The sequence below is a fragment of the Suricata suricatta genome, chromosome 14 (assembly GCF_006229205.1).
Source record: "Suricata suricatta isolate VVHF042 chromosome 14, meerkat_22Aug2017_6uvM2_HiC, whole genome shotgun sequence".
NCBI lineage: Eukaryota > Metazoa > Chordata > Mammalia > Carnivora > Herpestidae > Suricata > Suricata suricatta.
In genome coordinates this window covers 43,736,874-43,752,168 of record NC_043713.1, presented here as the reverse complement: position 1 = coordinate 43,752,168, position 15,295 = coordinate 43,736,874, and positions in this window count along the sequence as shown.

The following is a 15,295-nucleotide window of genomic DNA, read 5'->3' as shown; positions in this document are numbered from 1 at the left end:
TTTGAAGCTTCTCATATATTTATTAAAGATGAGGGAGGGAGGGGAAAAGAGGTGGGGGAGAAGATGGAGAAGAGGAAGAGGAGACAAAATGTCAAAAAATTTTAGACTATTTATATATTTATGTTTGGGGGAAATACACTCCATCTCTGGCCCTGGAAGCCCATTATCATAACAGGTGGCCATTTATCAGCTTGGCGCTTTTGGAGCAGAAGCTGGGTACAGGGGGCTCCTCTTCTGTGCTTTGGGCATTACCGCCCTGTGCTTTTCTACACTGGAGTCTCAGAGGCGCAGCTGCCTCCTGCTCCAGGTCGGAAGGCCTAGGTCAAGTGCTGCCAGTGATAGAGTGGTTATGTTTGCCTAAATCAACATAGGAAGCTCATTTCTCTGCTGCTGTATACTGCATCTCCCAATATTTAGCAGTAAAGGGAATAAAGTAGTAGCTTATTTAGTGGTGAAGAGAAATTTTTAGCATCCATACACTGACTCTTCTTTCTTTTCTTTTTTTTTTTAAGTTTATTTAATTTTGAAAGAGAGACAGAGCATGTGTGCACTTGTGAGTGAGCGGTGGGGGGTGGGGGGTGGGGAAGAGCAGAGAGGGGGAAAGAGAAACCTGAGCAGGCTCTGAGCTGTCAGCCTAGCGCAGGGCTCGATCTCACTAGCCATAGGATCACGACCTGAGCGGAAATCAAGAGTCAGGAGCTCAATCAAAGGAGCCAGCTCCCAGGCGCCCCTGACTTTTGTTTCCTAATCAATGTTTAGAAGTTCAGAGAAGTGATTTTTATGGAGTTCCTTTAAAAGCCCTGAAGTTTATATTTAACAAACTAGCTTCTAACACTAAAAACACAGTCCTGCTTGTATGATAGAGAAATTGAAACAGAAAGCACAGTGCCATGTGGATGGACAATGGCACAAGAGCTGTGGGCAGAGTATCTCAATGTCTTTCCGATCCTGGGATGGGTCCTTCTCTGGGCCAGTTAAACAGCTCATGCCTTGGAGCACCTTAGTGGCCCAGGTCAAGATCTCAGGGTTTGTGGGTCCAAGCCCCACATTGGGCTCTGTGCTGACAGCTCAGAGCCTTGAGCCTGCTTCAGATTCTGTTTTGCTCTGTCTGCCTCTGTCTCTCACTCTGTCTCAAAAATAGATAAAATACTAAAAATAAAATAAATAGCTCATGCCTTGAATTTAGACCTAATGTGAGGCTTAAACTCACAACCCCGAGATCAAGAGTTGCATGCTCTACTGAGTCAGCCTGGAGCTCTCTGAATATTTTATTCTTGGGGCGCCTGGGCTGCTCAGTAGGCTAAGTGTCCAACTTTGGATCAGGTCATGATCTCATGGTTCATGGGTTCAAACCCCGTGTCGGGCTGTGTGCTGACAGCTCAGAGCCTGGAGCCTGTTTCGGATTCTGTGTTTCCGTCTCTCTCTGCCCCTACCCCTGTTCGTGCTCTGTCTTTCTGTCTCTCAAAAATAAATAAACATTAAAAAAATTTAAATACTTTATTCTTTTTGAGGCTATTATAAATAAAAGTTTTTCTTAATTTCATTTTCAGATCGTTCATTGTTAGTGCACACAATTGATTTTTGTAACTGATTTTGTGTCTGGCAACCTTACAGAACTTATTTATTTTTATTGGTTTTGGTGGGTCCCTTAGTATTTTATATATATAAAAAATCGTATCATCTGAAAATAGAGTTTCCCTTCTTCCTTTTCAGTCTGGATGCTTTTATCTTATTTTCCTACATAATTACCCTTGCTAGAAACTCCAGTGTAATGTTACATCAAAGTGGTGAGGACACACATTCTTGTTTTGTTAGTGATTTTCATAAGAAAGAATCCAGTGTTTTCCCCATTAAATATGATGTTAACTGTGGGTATTTTATGGATGCCTTTTATCAGATTGAAGAGTTTTTTTAGTGTTTTCATCATAGAACAGGGTCAAATTTTGTCAAATGATTTTCTGTGTTGATTAAGGTGATCATGTAAATTTTGTCTTTTATTCTATCAATAGGATATATCACACAACTGATTTTCTCATGTTAAACCAAGCTTATTTCATGGGAATAAATCCCACTTAATCATAGTTTTATATGTTGCTGAAGTTGGTTTGCTAGCATTTTGTTGAGGATTTTTGCATTTATAGTTACTAGAAATATTCGTGTAGGGCACCTGGGTGGCTCAGTTGGTTAAATATCCAACTCTTGATTTAGGCTCAGGTCATGATCCCAGGGCATGGGATTGAGCCCTGAATTGGGCTTCTTGCAGGGCACGGAGCCTGCTTGGGATTCTTTCTCTCCTTCTCCCTCATCCTCTGCCTCTCTTCTGCTCACACTTACTGTCTCGAAAGAAAGAAAGAAAGAAAGAAAGAAAGAAAGAAAGAAAGAGAGAGAGAGAGAGAGAGAGAGAGAGAGTGAGTGAGAGAGAGAGGGAGGGAGGGAGGGAGGAAGGAAGGAAGGAAGAAGAAAGAAAGGAAGGAAGGAAAAAAGGAAGAAAGGAGGAAGGAAGGAAGGAGGGAAGATTGGTGTATTTTTGGTATCAGTTTTGTCAGTTTTGGTATCAGAGTCATAGTGGCCTCATAGAATGAGTCAGAGTATCCTCTTTTATTTTTTGGAGGGGTTTGTGAAGTACTGGTATTTATTTATGCTTAGGTAAAACAAGCAAATGGTACAAAATACATATCAAAGACACCAAAAGATGTTTTAGCAGAAGTCTTTTAGTAACTTCCCCTAGGCTCTCTTCTCCCCTAGAGGGAGAAACCATCATCTGTTTCTCCCTAGGCATATAAATGTATCAGCTCTTGAACTTCCCTTAGAGACTTGCTCTTCCTCCTGGCCTAATAGCATCACCATCCAAACAAACCTTCAATTCTCCTTTCCACATTTGTATCAGTTCAGATTAGGTTCAGCCGTGAATAACAGAGACCCTAAATAACAGAGGCCTGAACAGGATAGTGGCTTATTTCTGGTTTATTTAAAAAAAAATCAGGAAGTTGGCAGGCTGCCTGGGCTGCTGTGGTGGCTTCATTCTATTAATTCTTTAGGAACCCAAGTTCCTTTTGGCCACTCCACCATCCCCAGGGTACAGCCCTCATCCTCCTTGCCCAAAATGGATGTTCGCATCCCAGGCAATAGGACAGAGGGAGGAAAAAGAGGTAGGCAAAGGCATGCCTCAACTGTCTTTCAGTGAAGGTTCCAGGAGACTGCTTTAGGCTGCACCTGTTTACAAATTATGCCCAGAAAGCACTCACATGGTCTCCTTTAGCTGCAAGAAAAGCTGGGTAGTGGTCTTCTTTTTCTTCTTCGTTTTACTGTTTATTTATTTATTTGTATGTGTGGGAGAGTGCCCGCCCTAACACAGGCAGAACAAGGGCAGAGAAAGTTGACAGGGAACCGAAGCAGACTCTGTGCTGTCAGTGCAGAGTCTGACACGGGGCTAGAACTCACGGACCATGAGATCATGACCTGAGCAAAAGTCAGACACTTAACTGACCCAGGCACCAAGGCGCCCCATAAATCAACATATGATTACAAAAATGAGGGGATTTATTATCGTAGGAAAAGAGGAGAGATGAAAAATAGTTACTTCCTCACATTCCATCTGTCAATTCAGTCCCACTATTTTTCCAAATTTGATACCCCTTTTTCTTCTCTGTTCCTCCTTCCCTTGTGCAAACTCTAATCAATTTTCAACTAAATTAGCATAGTGCCTTCTTAATGGGTTTTTCTAATTCCTTTCTTTACTCCAGGATATTGTGCATTGTATGTTGTTTTTGAAAATACAGATGTAATCACATCAGTAGCATAATAACTTTCCAACTGACTTGAAAAAAGTCCAAACTTCTAAATGTTGGTTAGTTCTAAATGAAGTCCCTTCGTGATCCACTTCCGGCTTCCAGCTGTAACTTCTGTTCATCTCATTCTGTCTTTGAACTTGATGCTGAAGCCATACCCATACCTAAATCCTGGCTTTTTCCTGAATATACCGCATTCCTTTATATTTTAATGTAATAGTGTTAGATTATTACGACAATTATTTACCCCTCTGTTTGCAATGTGACTTGGTAGTTCTTGTTTGCAACGTGACTCTGTAGTTCTTCTCATCAAGAGGTGGAGTCTGTTTCTCCCCTCCTTGAATGTGGGCTGGCCTTGTGACTTGTGTCAGCCAGTGGAATATATCTGAAATAATTGTGTGCCAGTTCTGGGCATAGGCTTACAGAGCTACATTAGAATTTCTCCCTCTTGGATCACTGTCTCTGCCAACAGAACAAGTCTGGGCTAGCTTGGTGGATAATGAGAGACCAACTTGAGTGGTGCTGAGTCACCCCAGCCAAGGCCGACTCTGGCATCCAGCCCTCAGCTGACCTCGGAACTATGAGCCAGCCCAGCCAAGATCAGCCAAGCCACACTCAGATCAGCAGAACGGCTTCACTGCTTTGTAGACTCATGGAAACATAATAAATGGTTCTGTGGTTAATCACTATGTTTGGGGGAAGCTTGTTTGCAGTGTTCATTACAGGCAACTTCTCAAAGATACAGTGCTTTTACATGTGCTATTCCTTTGCCTTGAAATGCCTGCTCTTTTTTTCAGTTTAGTAACTTTCTAAATTTATCTATCGAGACCCAGATCAAATATAATATTAACTGGGGAAGCTTCTTGTCTCTATCTGGGCAGACGTAGCCACTTCCTTTAATGAGATTCATACCTCTATTATAGCATGCAACATAGAGTTACCACCCCCCGGCCCCCGCATCCATTTCTCCCTTAGGCTAAGCTAGCTGAAGGCAGAGATGACTTACTATAGGAAGTACGCCAAAAATATTCATTGCAGGAATGAATAAATAAATGCTAGGATATTAAAATATATAATCTTTCTTCTTTTCTATTTCTTCCAAACCTTAAATATACTTTCTCTTATGCCTAGGTCCTTCCTTCTGCAATGCTTCCCCCAAATTTCAGTCATTTATCACATATTGGCTGATGAGTGTATGCCTCTTTTAAGTCAGGAAGTGCCATATTTTCCCTGAATGATAATTTCCAACATTAGACAGTCATGTTACTTGCAAATACTCTTTGAAATTTCCTAAAGTTTCTCAATTGTTCAATTTGATTCTCAATCCTATTCATCACCACCCTTGTAAACAGACTAAAACTTTACCCATTTGCTTTTACTATCTTACCATCAGCTTCCTTAAAAGTGATTAAAAGTCACCTTGTCTATTTGCTTTCTCCTCTCATTTGCCTACTAGTTTTCTATTTCTAAGTGACAGTAGAGATTGCTGAGTAAACTGTTCTAGCCACAGGTTCATTGGTAGGATTTTGTACCTGTGGTTTTTAGTTCTTTAGATTATTGCCCCATTCACTCACAGCTGCCTTTGTTATAAGTCAGTTGCCCGTGGCTCAATTCTTAGTCCTTAGCACAAAATGATAAAGTTGTGACAGAATGGACCTGAGGACAGGCACCAAAATGACCTTTCTGATCATCATAGCATTCCTGGAAAAATCCTGGGAGATGACACCAGTTTACACTCAGGAAAAGCTTTCGTGAGCTGTTCCCAATCCTATGTACTGCTGACCCCCCCCCCCGCCCCCACAGCCAGCCCACTGCCCTTTCATTACCCTTTATTGTATTTTATGTGTCAGTCCCCAAACATTGGGATGTATAGTTAATCATGTCCCGTGTCTTTTTGTGCACAGGAATGCCTCATCGACTTTGTGTTGAAAACAGTATGTTTATTTTGAAGAGGGAAATCTACTGGCAAGAAGTGTGTTGTGTACCTCTTGCAAGATCAGATTTCATCAGAAAGCTTTGCTGTCACAAACCAACTGCTTCTGATGTCAAAGTTAACAATCATTTACATAGTAATATAACAACAGTAACATTTAATGCCTTTCATCAAACCAGACTGTAAATACTAATTAGTTATACTTTATTGTATTCTGTAATGTGGGGCTCAGTAAATTGTGATGCTTGTTTTATAGATATTGAAACACAGACACGAGGTGAGTGACTTGCCCAGGGCTGTCGAAGATGATGTCAAAATTGGGGTTATAAGTCTTGTGCCCTGTCCACAAGACCTCTCCAGATTCAGAGGACAAAATTTTAAAGTGGCACCAAGACCTTATATAATGCAATGAAAAAGTCCTGCCCCATCAGCCACTGAATTTTTGTATGATACATTTCAGTAAAAATCCCTAAGCATTAAATATTTAAGAAGAAAAAATTTAATGAAAAGAGTAAACATCTCAAGTGTCTTTCACTAGCGCATCATGGCCTAATTCTCTCTAATGGGCTGAGATTTTTAAATGAATTCAGCTCCTGCCTCTGTGGTAGAGTACATGGCCATGCTGGGCAAATTAAGCTGCATTGAGGCAAAAGGCTTCCTGCTTAAGCACCAAGTTCAACTGTCAGGAGGTTAATGGGGCCATATTATGAGGTGATGAACCATCATCCCTAAAACTGGTGTCTCACTAACAGTTGAAGGAACAGGGATGCCTTGCTGTGAAGTATTTTGCTCTCTAAAATTCTGGGTATGGGGGAACTTGGGTGGATCAGTCAGTTAAGCAGCTAACTCTTGATTTCAGCTCAGGTCATGATCTCACAGTTCATGAGTTCAAGCCCCACATCAGGCTCTGTGCTGACAGCACTTGTCACTTGTGCACTCTCTCTCTCAAAAATAAGTAAATGTTGAAAAATAAATAAAATTCGTGGTACAATTTACTCTTAAAGTTATTAACTGATTTCCCCCATTAAGATTGTTTCCTAAGTATGGAAGCCTTTAAGCTCTAAATAGGTTGTTGGGTCAATTCCAATGCTCGGTATTAACATGCCTGCCAATCTAACCGCCAACGGGATTCTTTCTGTTCTCTCAAGGGCTGAAACTACAGCCTTCAAATTCTAGAAAGAGCCTTCAAAATGTGCCTTCTATAAGCATGAAACCAATTGTATTTCATTTGGGATAGTTCTTTTAATTCCAAAGGCTCCAATGATAAACTTCTAAAATCGAATTGCCAGGGCACCTGGGTGGCTCAGTCAGTTAAGCATCCGGCTTCAGCTCAGGTCATGATCTCATGGTTCATGGTTTCGAGCCCTGCATTGAGCTCTGTGCTGTAAGCTAGCTCAGAGCCTGGAGCCTGCTTCAGATTCTGGTCTCCCTCTCTCTCTCTGACCCTCCCCTGCTCACACTGTCTCTCTCTGTCTCTCAAAAATAAATAAAAAACATTAAAAAAGATTTTTTTAATGGAATTGCCAAAAGTAAGCCCAATTTCCTCCCTAAAATACCTAAAGTGTGTCAACTTGGTGATTTTGGTCTGTGATCTGTAAGATGGGTATATTTCTTTCTTTTTTCCTTAAGTTTACTTATTTATTTTGAGAGAGAGAGAGAGAGAGAGAGAGAGAGAGAGAGAGAGAGAATCCCAAGCAGGTTCCACACTGTTAGGGCAGAGCCTGACACAGGGCTCAAATGCAAGAGCCATGAGACCATGACCTGAGCCAGAGTCAAGAGTCAGACGCTCAATGGACTGAGCCACCCAGGCACCCCAAAATGGGGATATTTCTACCTGGCTTTCTTGTCTCTCTTGTTCTTGAGCTACTCCCTCTCGGAACTCAGCTGCCATGCCGTGGGCAGCCTAAGCCAGATGAAGGTGCTGCGGGAGACAGCCCTAGTGAACCCTGCCATCTCCGATGTTCTAGCCCAAAGGACACCCCAGCTTTCCAACACCACAGCACACCACACAGGGCAGAAGAATCACCCACTCAACCCACAGAATCACGAGTGATGACAAGCGGATGTTTTAAGCACTAAGGGGTGGTTTGGGGTGGTTTGTCACACAGCAATCGATAACCAAAAACAGAAAGAAGAATAATCATATTTAGATTGGGTATAAATCACCAGGAAATGGAGATTCAAACTTCATCTTCTATGTGTGCATGTATATTATATCCTCACTGGGGTTCCTTAAAGAGACAGTCAAATATATTCATTGATTTCTTCCCCTGTGTTTGCTTGCGCTGTGCTCCCTGTTGGAATGCCTTCACTCCTCGGCCCATACAAGTCTCACCTCTCCTTCAGCTTCCTCTCCGACGAAGACCTTCCCTTTTCCTCTGGTCCTCAGCATTTTCTCCTTTTGTGACTGCTTCTAAAGCTCATCATCTGGATAATTCTCTTGATTTTTTTAAAAAACATCTTTATTGAGGTATGATTGATATGCGATAAACTGCACATATTTAGAGTATACAGTTTGATAAATGTTTCCATGTTATATGCTTGTGAAACCACCACCACAATCAGGATAGAGAACATTAACCCATCACCTCAGGGAATTTCTTCCTGTCCTGTGTCATCTTATCTCTCAAGCCCTAAGCCAGGCAATCACCGATCTGTTTTCTGTCGCTGTAAGTTGATTTGCATTTTCTAGAAATTTGTATAAATGGAATCATACTGTATGTACTCTTTTTGGGTCTGTCTTCTTTCATTCAGCTTAATTGTTTTGAAATTCATCTATTTGTTATATCAGTTTTTTTTTTGTTTTGTTTTCTGAGTAGTATTCCATTGTATAGAAATACCAAAATTTCTTCATCTATTCACCTATTAATGGCTATTAGGGTTATTTTCAGTGTGAGATATTTTTTTAAGTTTATTTATTTATTTAGAGAAGAGAGAGGGTGGGGAAGGGCAGAGAGAGAGAGAGACAGATAGAGGGAGAGAGAGAGAGAGAGAGAGAGAAGCCCAGGTGGGCTCTGTGCTGTCAGTGCAGAGCCTGATATGGGGCTCAAACTCATGAACAATGAGATCATGACCTGAGCCAAAACAAAGAGTCAGATGCTTAACCAACTGAGCCACCCAGGCGTCCCACAGCTTGAGGTTTTAATCAATAAAGACGCTATGAACATTCACGTGCAAGTCTTTGTACGGATGTGTGCTTTACTTTCTCTCTTCAGTAGTTGTCTAGGGAGGGGATAGCTGGATCATACAGGAGGTGTACGTTTAACATTTTAAGAAATTGCCAAACCATTTTCCAAAGTGGCTGCACCACCAGTATTGTATGAGTTCCGGTTCCTCCACATGCTTCCCAATACTCAGTGTGGTCAATCTTTTTTTGTTTTAATCATTATAGTAGGTATATAGTGGTATCTGATTGTGATATTAACTTGCATTTCCCTAAGGTTGCATGACACTGAGTACCTTTTCCTGTGCTTACTTGTCATGGGACTACCTTGTTTGGAAGTATTTGTTGAGATCTTTTGCCCACTTGAGGGAGTTTGGTTGTTTCCCTAGTAATGAGTTTTGAGAGCTCTATATCCACTGTGAATACAAGCCTTTATCAGACATATGCTTCTCAAATATGATCTTACAGTCTATGGGTAGTTTTAAAAATCTCAACTATAATTTTGAAGACTGGAATTACAATTTTTTTTGAGTTCAGTTTATCAATTTGTTCCTTCATGGATTGTAGTTTTGGTGTTGTATCTGCTCCAAGGTCACAATGATTTTCTCATGTCACCTTCTGTAGGTTTTATAGTTTGGGGTTTCTGGTTTAGATGGACAGTCCACTCTCAGTTATTTTTTTGTATACAGCATGAGGTATGGCTCACTTTACTTTTTTGTATATAAATATACAGTTTTATAGCCCTAATGTTGAAAAGACTTTTTCCTACAGAATTGCCTTTGTATTTTTGTCAGCTATCAATTATACATACATATGTGGGTTGACCTCTGGACTCTTTTGACAAGAAATCCGTGTCATCTTTATCTCTGTTCTTCTGTAATTAATATTTTTTTCTCTGCTTTGAAGATTTTAAAACTGATTTTGAACAATTTGATTAGGGCATGTCTTGATGTAGTTTTGTTCATGCTTCTTGTGTTTGGGGTTCATTGATCTAGATGGATCTGTGGGTTTATGGCATTCAATGAGTTTAGAAAGTTTTTGGTCATTATTTCTCCAAATATTTTTTATATCATTCTGGCTCTGTCCTTTCTTTGGGTACCTTCATTATAGGTAGATTAGGCTGCTGGAATTTGCCACATATCTCACTGATGCTCTTTGCATATTTTTAAAAGTTTATTTATTTATGTTAAGAGAGAGTGTGGGCATGTGAGCAGGGGAGGTAGAGAGAGAATCCCAAGTAGGCTCCAGGCTGTCAATGCAGAACCCAACACGGGGCTCCATCCCATGAACCCAAAGATCATGACCTGAGCCAAAATCAAGAGTCAGATGCCTAACTACCTGAGCCACTCAGCTGCCCTGATCTTTGGATTTTAAAGTCAATTTTTCTGTGTGTTTCATTTAGGGTAGGTTCTGTTGCTGCCTTCAAAGTCAGTATAAGTGTACTATGGTCTAGAAATTCTCCCACGGCAGTAGGCAGGAACAATCATAGGGTTCACTGAGTCCATTTCATCCCTTAGGGATCATAGTCTTTTATTGTCTGAGAGCCAGTGTCTTAACAACCAGTGTCTTTGATTTTTGTTGTTGTTTCAGGTGGAAGGGGAAATCTGGTCCCTGTGACTCCTTCTTGCCTGGAAGCAGAAGTCCTCATTCATTTGATTCTTAATTGCATGGTGTCCGCTATCACTGTTTAACATTCTTGTGGTCACATGTTGGCCCGCCAATGGGACTGTAAACCTTGAGATGAGAAGCCACGTCTAATGCCCCTTTGCACTGAACCGCCATGCCTGGGCTAGTGTCCTGCACACAATCAGGGCGCAGCACACATCTGAGCTAACCAGCATATTTTTGGTTCATCGGACTCAGCATACTGAGGACTGACTCATGATGAAAAAATCAATGGATGTGAAATTTCTTATCCAACTTGATATTTTTAGCGTGTGAAAAATAGCCTGAAACGAAACTATTTTTGTTCCAATCTTGTTTTCAAAGAAGTGTCACTCCACTACTTCCTTTTAAAATTCACAGCCCCAGACATTACAGCACAGAGCTGTGGGAGAAACTCTGGGGCCCCGACCCACCCAGAGTGTGAAGCAAAATGAACAGCCTGTCACTGCTCTTCTGGATTTCTTCCCTGTCATTTTTGTTTGTCTCTTAGCTTTCCTCAAAGAGAGATTTAACATTATTTGGTACCTGGGGTTTTCCCTGAGAGAGGCATGAAAGGAATAATAGAGAATCACAAGTTTTGGTTACATTCTGGAGATTGAAATTAACTCAGTTTTTTATTGTGCTGCTAAAGTGAGGTGTCCATTGAGCCATAGAGACAGAAGAAGCTCTAGTCTAAGATTTTCTGAGTAGAAGCTGTTGGAGTTGTGTAACTATAGATTCATGGCTTTAATACATCATTTACAAGGCAAGCAGGAATTTTTGTTCTGCTCTGAACAAAGAGAAAAGGCACTTTCATAGGACCAAACTACTGACAGAATGTACTAAAAACATAATTTAATACTTTTATTTAACAATGATACAGCATGTCCCTGCCTCAGGGTCTTCGCACACATGGTTCCTCCTGGTGTGTTATTCTCTCAGACACCTACAAAGCTCACTCCCCCCCTTCATTCAAGCCTAGGCTTAAAGGTCACCTTCAGAGAGAGGATTCCCCTGACTCCCTATCTAAAAGAGCAAGGCGGCCTCTTCTCCCACTCCATGGGACATTCTTTTCACTTCCCCTGCTTTATTTTCTTCATGTCAGTTATCACTCACCACCTGACAGTCAAAAAATATATATGTATACATACAGAGATAGAGGTTTATTTAACACATATCCATGCATTTATTTATTGTACATCCCCTGGGAAGAATAGATACGTTATGAGAATAGAAACTCTTTCTCCTGTATCCTCAGCATCTGAAATGGTGCCCAGCACATAGTATGTTCATTGTTGAATGAATGCACAAATATGTGCTGATTTCCTACCCTGTGCAAAGGGCCTGGAGGGACTATGATGTAAATCACCCTAATTCCTCCTTGTTCAAGGAGCTCATCTCCCCTCCTTCCTAGAAGAAGACAAGTCCAAGAATCCAGGGCTATGCTACAAAGCAGAAGAATGGATTAATTAAATCATGTGCTAAAAAAATTTTTTTTAAGTTTATTTTTGAGAGTGAGAGCGAGAGCATGCGCACAAATGGGGGAGGGTTAGAGAGGGAGACACAAAATCCAAAACAGGCTCCAAGCTCTGAGCTGTCAGCACAGAGCCCAATGTGAGGCTCGAACCCACGACCTGTGAGATCACGACTTGAGCCAAAATCGGATGCTTAACTGACTGAGCCACCCAGCTGCCCCTAAATGATGTATTTTGAATGCAGAGAAGAAGGAGGGATGCAGAGAGGCAGCATGGATTTTGAGATGACCCTTACCGCAGAAGTTTGGTGGGCACCGTCCGGAGGGCTGAGGAGTCCTGCCAGAAAGCTCAGAGTGAGCACCACTTGGAGCCTAGGAAGGGCACGCCTGTTCTGGACTGAGAGGGCACCTGTGTGGCTGGGTCTGTAAAGACGTAGCAGGAGGAGACGGGAGAATGGAGGTTTTTGGGTCTGATCTTGGAAAGCCAGCAAAGTGTTTAGGACTTATATTAAAGGAGCTACGTAAGGTGGTATTTTACGGCCATCTTTAGCTAGTCCAGCTCCTACCCGGAGAAACCCGGATGTCTATTAGCATACCACTGAATTCATTAATGTGGTGACTACCCTTATCTTGTTGCCCTAAATATAGGTACCTACACCTTTTCTCTGAGCAGCTATACACCATTCAAGAATGGCATGACTGTAACGTAATTTAGAGCTTTCAGATTTACTCACTTTATTTATTTATTTTGAAAGATTTATTTATTTAAGTAATCTCTAAGCCTAACGTGGGGCTCCCATCCATGATCCCGAGATCAAGAGTCCTACACTCTTCCAACTGAGCCAGCCAGGCTCCTCTACGTTTTTCTTTTTTAAATAATAAATTTTACCTTCCGTGGAATCTTCATTTATTCTCCTGTATAAAAATGAGCCCAGCATTTTCTCAAGGAAGCCTCCGGATGCGAGCAGATGTGCCACATGAATTCCATGTGATCAGTACAAGAAGGATACAACAGTGAAGTGGGACAATGAATCATTACATTCTCCCCACCTGAGCAGGAAATCTTACAAAGTGCTGAAAATCTTATAGACTATTAAAGCTTTGCCAACAACTTCCTCACCCACCCCATCCAGCTCAAACCAATCCCACCACTTTACAGGTGGGAAACTCTGCCAGATGGAACGGCTGCCTCAGTGGGTCAAATCTGGTTTGCTCAGATCTCCTTCTCCCACCTCACCTCTGTGGCAAAAGTGGGTAATGTCAGGGCTACTAGGAACCACACCATCGATGTGCACACTCTGCTAGTCTGTCGGTTTTACTCAGGAGTTTTGGGGAGCGGAGGGGACTGTTGGTGGAAGAGGAGAGAGAAGAGTAAAATAATTTAAGAAATAAGCCTTGAGCATGTTACCGTTTGAATGAGGATCTATCGTGAGTAGAATGGAAAATCACCTTGGGTTTTCCAGGGACTCCCTGCTTTGGGTGGCCCCCTCCAGTGATAGTACCCTGTTCCCACAAACACTGAAAAAGTTGCCAATATAGCGTCCTATCCCACTGTGATTGGATCGTGGACACTTATTTACTTATTTCAACATGGAAGTGTTTTTGTTGGATGGAAACAAAAGGAAATTCCAAGGATACGAACTGGACTCCAAGGAAAACATTACAGCACTTGCCTGTTGAAGTAGGAATTGAGATCATTAGTGCTTTTAATTGTCTTGGGAGATAATTTTTCTTAAAAGTTTCTTTTTTCCTTTTACCCCTCCCCTCCTTTTCCTAGTTGGATCTCTGGTGCTACGGTCCTCAGTTCATGGCTTATCATCCTGGGTCTGGGCCTGGTTCTCTCTCGATTGAATGATTAATAAATTGATGGAGTACCTTTTACCCCCTTCCCGTCCCTTCTTTCTTACTTCTTGTACATATTCTTATCAGATGTGGACGGTTGTTTCATACGCCTTTTTTTTTTTTTTTTTACTTTGTACTCTTTCTTTAATTCCATCCATTATAGTATGTTGCATGGAATCTATTACTTCTAGTGCAACTTGGAATGCCACACGTTCTGTCATCCATTCTCCCAGTGATGCCACAGAGATTGCTTGGTAGGGAGGCCGTTTCACAGGGAATGGGGTCCTCAATCCAGTCCAACAGAGTTTATATAAAAATTTAATTGTTTGTGTTTCACCAACATGGGGAACAAGGAAAATTTGTCCCTGTTATGATTAGACAGCTAAGCGGCCTCTGCCTGCCCTTGAGTTGGTGAAGTACGGGAAGGGGAAGAGAACAGGAACTGCTGGGTTTGTCCTCTGCTCACTTAGCACCTCTGAGAGGTGGGCCATGCAGTTTAAGCAAATGGGCCATTCCATGAGAATCTTCCAAGGTCACTTCTCCAGGCTGAGCCCACTAGAAAACACTGCTGGAAGTACAGGTTATGTCTTGAGAGCAGTGATATTCAGGGTCAAGGACCAAGCATTGTAATAATCCACAGAGCTGGTGACGTCAACCAGGAGGAATGTGTGCTGTCAACTGTCCAGACAAAGATGCATATCAGGGCTGAAGCTTCTCAACACACTTCTCTCGAAAGCTTTCTTTGGGGAGAGAGGTCTCTCAATGAGCAGGGTCACCAACAATTTCACTTTTGAAATAGGATATTGGAAAACCAGGATTAGCAAGTAAGTCTTCTCTTCCCTTCGATACTTACTGAGCTAAAACTATGAGAAACCAAAGAGGATCATGTTTTATAAATGATGAGAGGTATTTTAAGTGGCCAACAATATAATTGTAATGCATTTAATTTTTTAAACTTTGCCACAGTCTCCTATGTGGTAGAAAGTGGTTTTGGCATTTAGAATGCGGTGTCCATGTCTCCCATATGTTGGTTATAATTGAACCAAAAATGGATAAGGCAATAGGGGTGTGGGTGGAAGACAGAACTTAGTTTAATGTATTTGTTTTTATTCCAAACATTGCAGCTATGTACTTTATGAGCAATGAAAGACAGATAGATAAGGAGGGAGGGAGCAAAGTGAAAAGAGAAAGAAAGAAAAATACAGAAAGTCCATGTGAGTGTCTGAAATCTAACCTTTCCCAACATAGTAAAAATACCTAGTGATTCTTTGTTTACTGGTTCTTCCTATGCCCGAGTGTTAAGACTGCACTAATGAGGAATTTGCATGAATAAGAAAATTGAGGTTAAGAAAAATGGACTTTGCCACTCAATGCCATGTGACATTGAACAAGTAGTTTTGTCTTTCTAAATCTTATTTTTCTTCTCATTTGCACAAAAAGCAGGACCACTG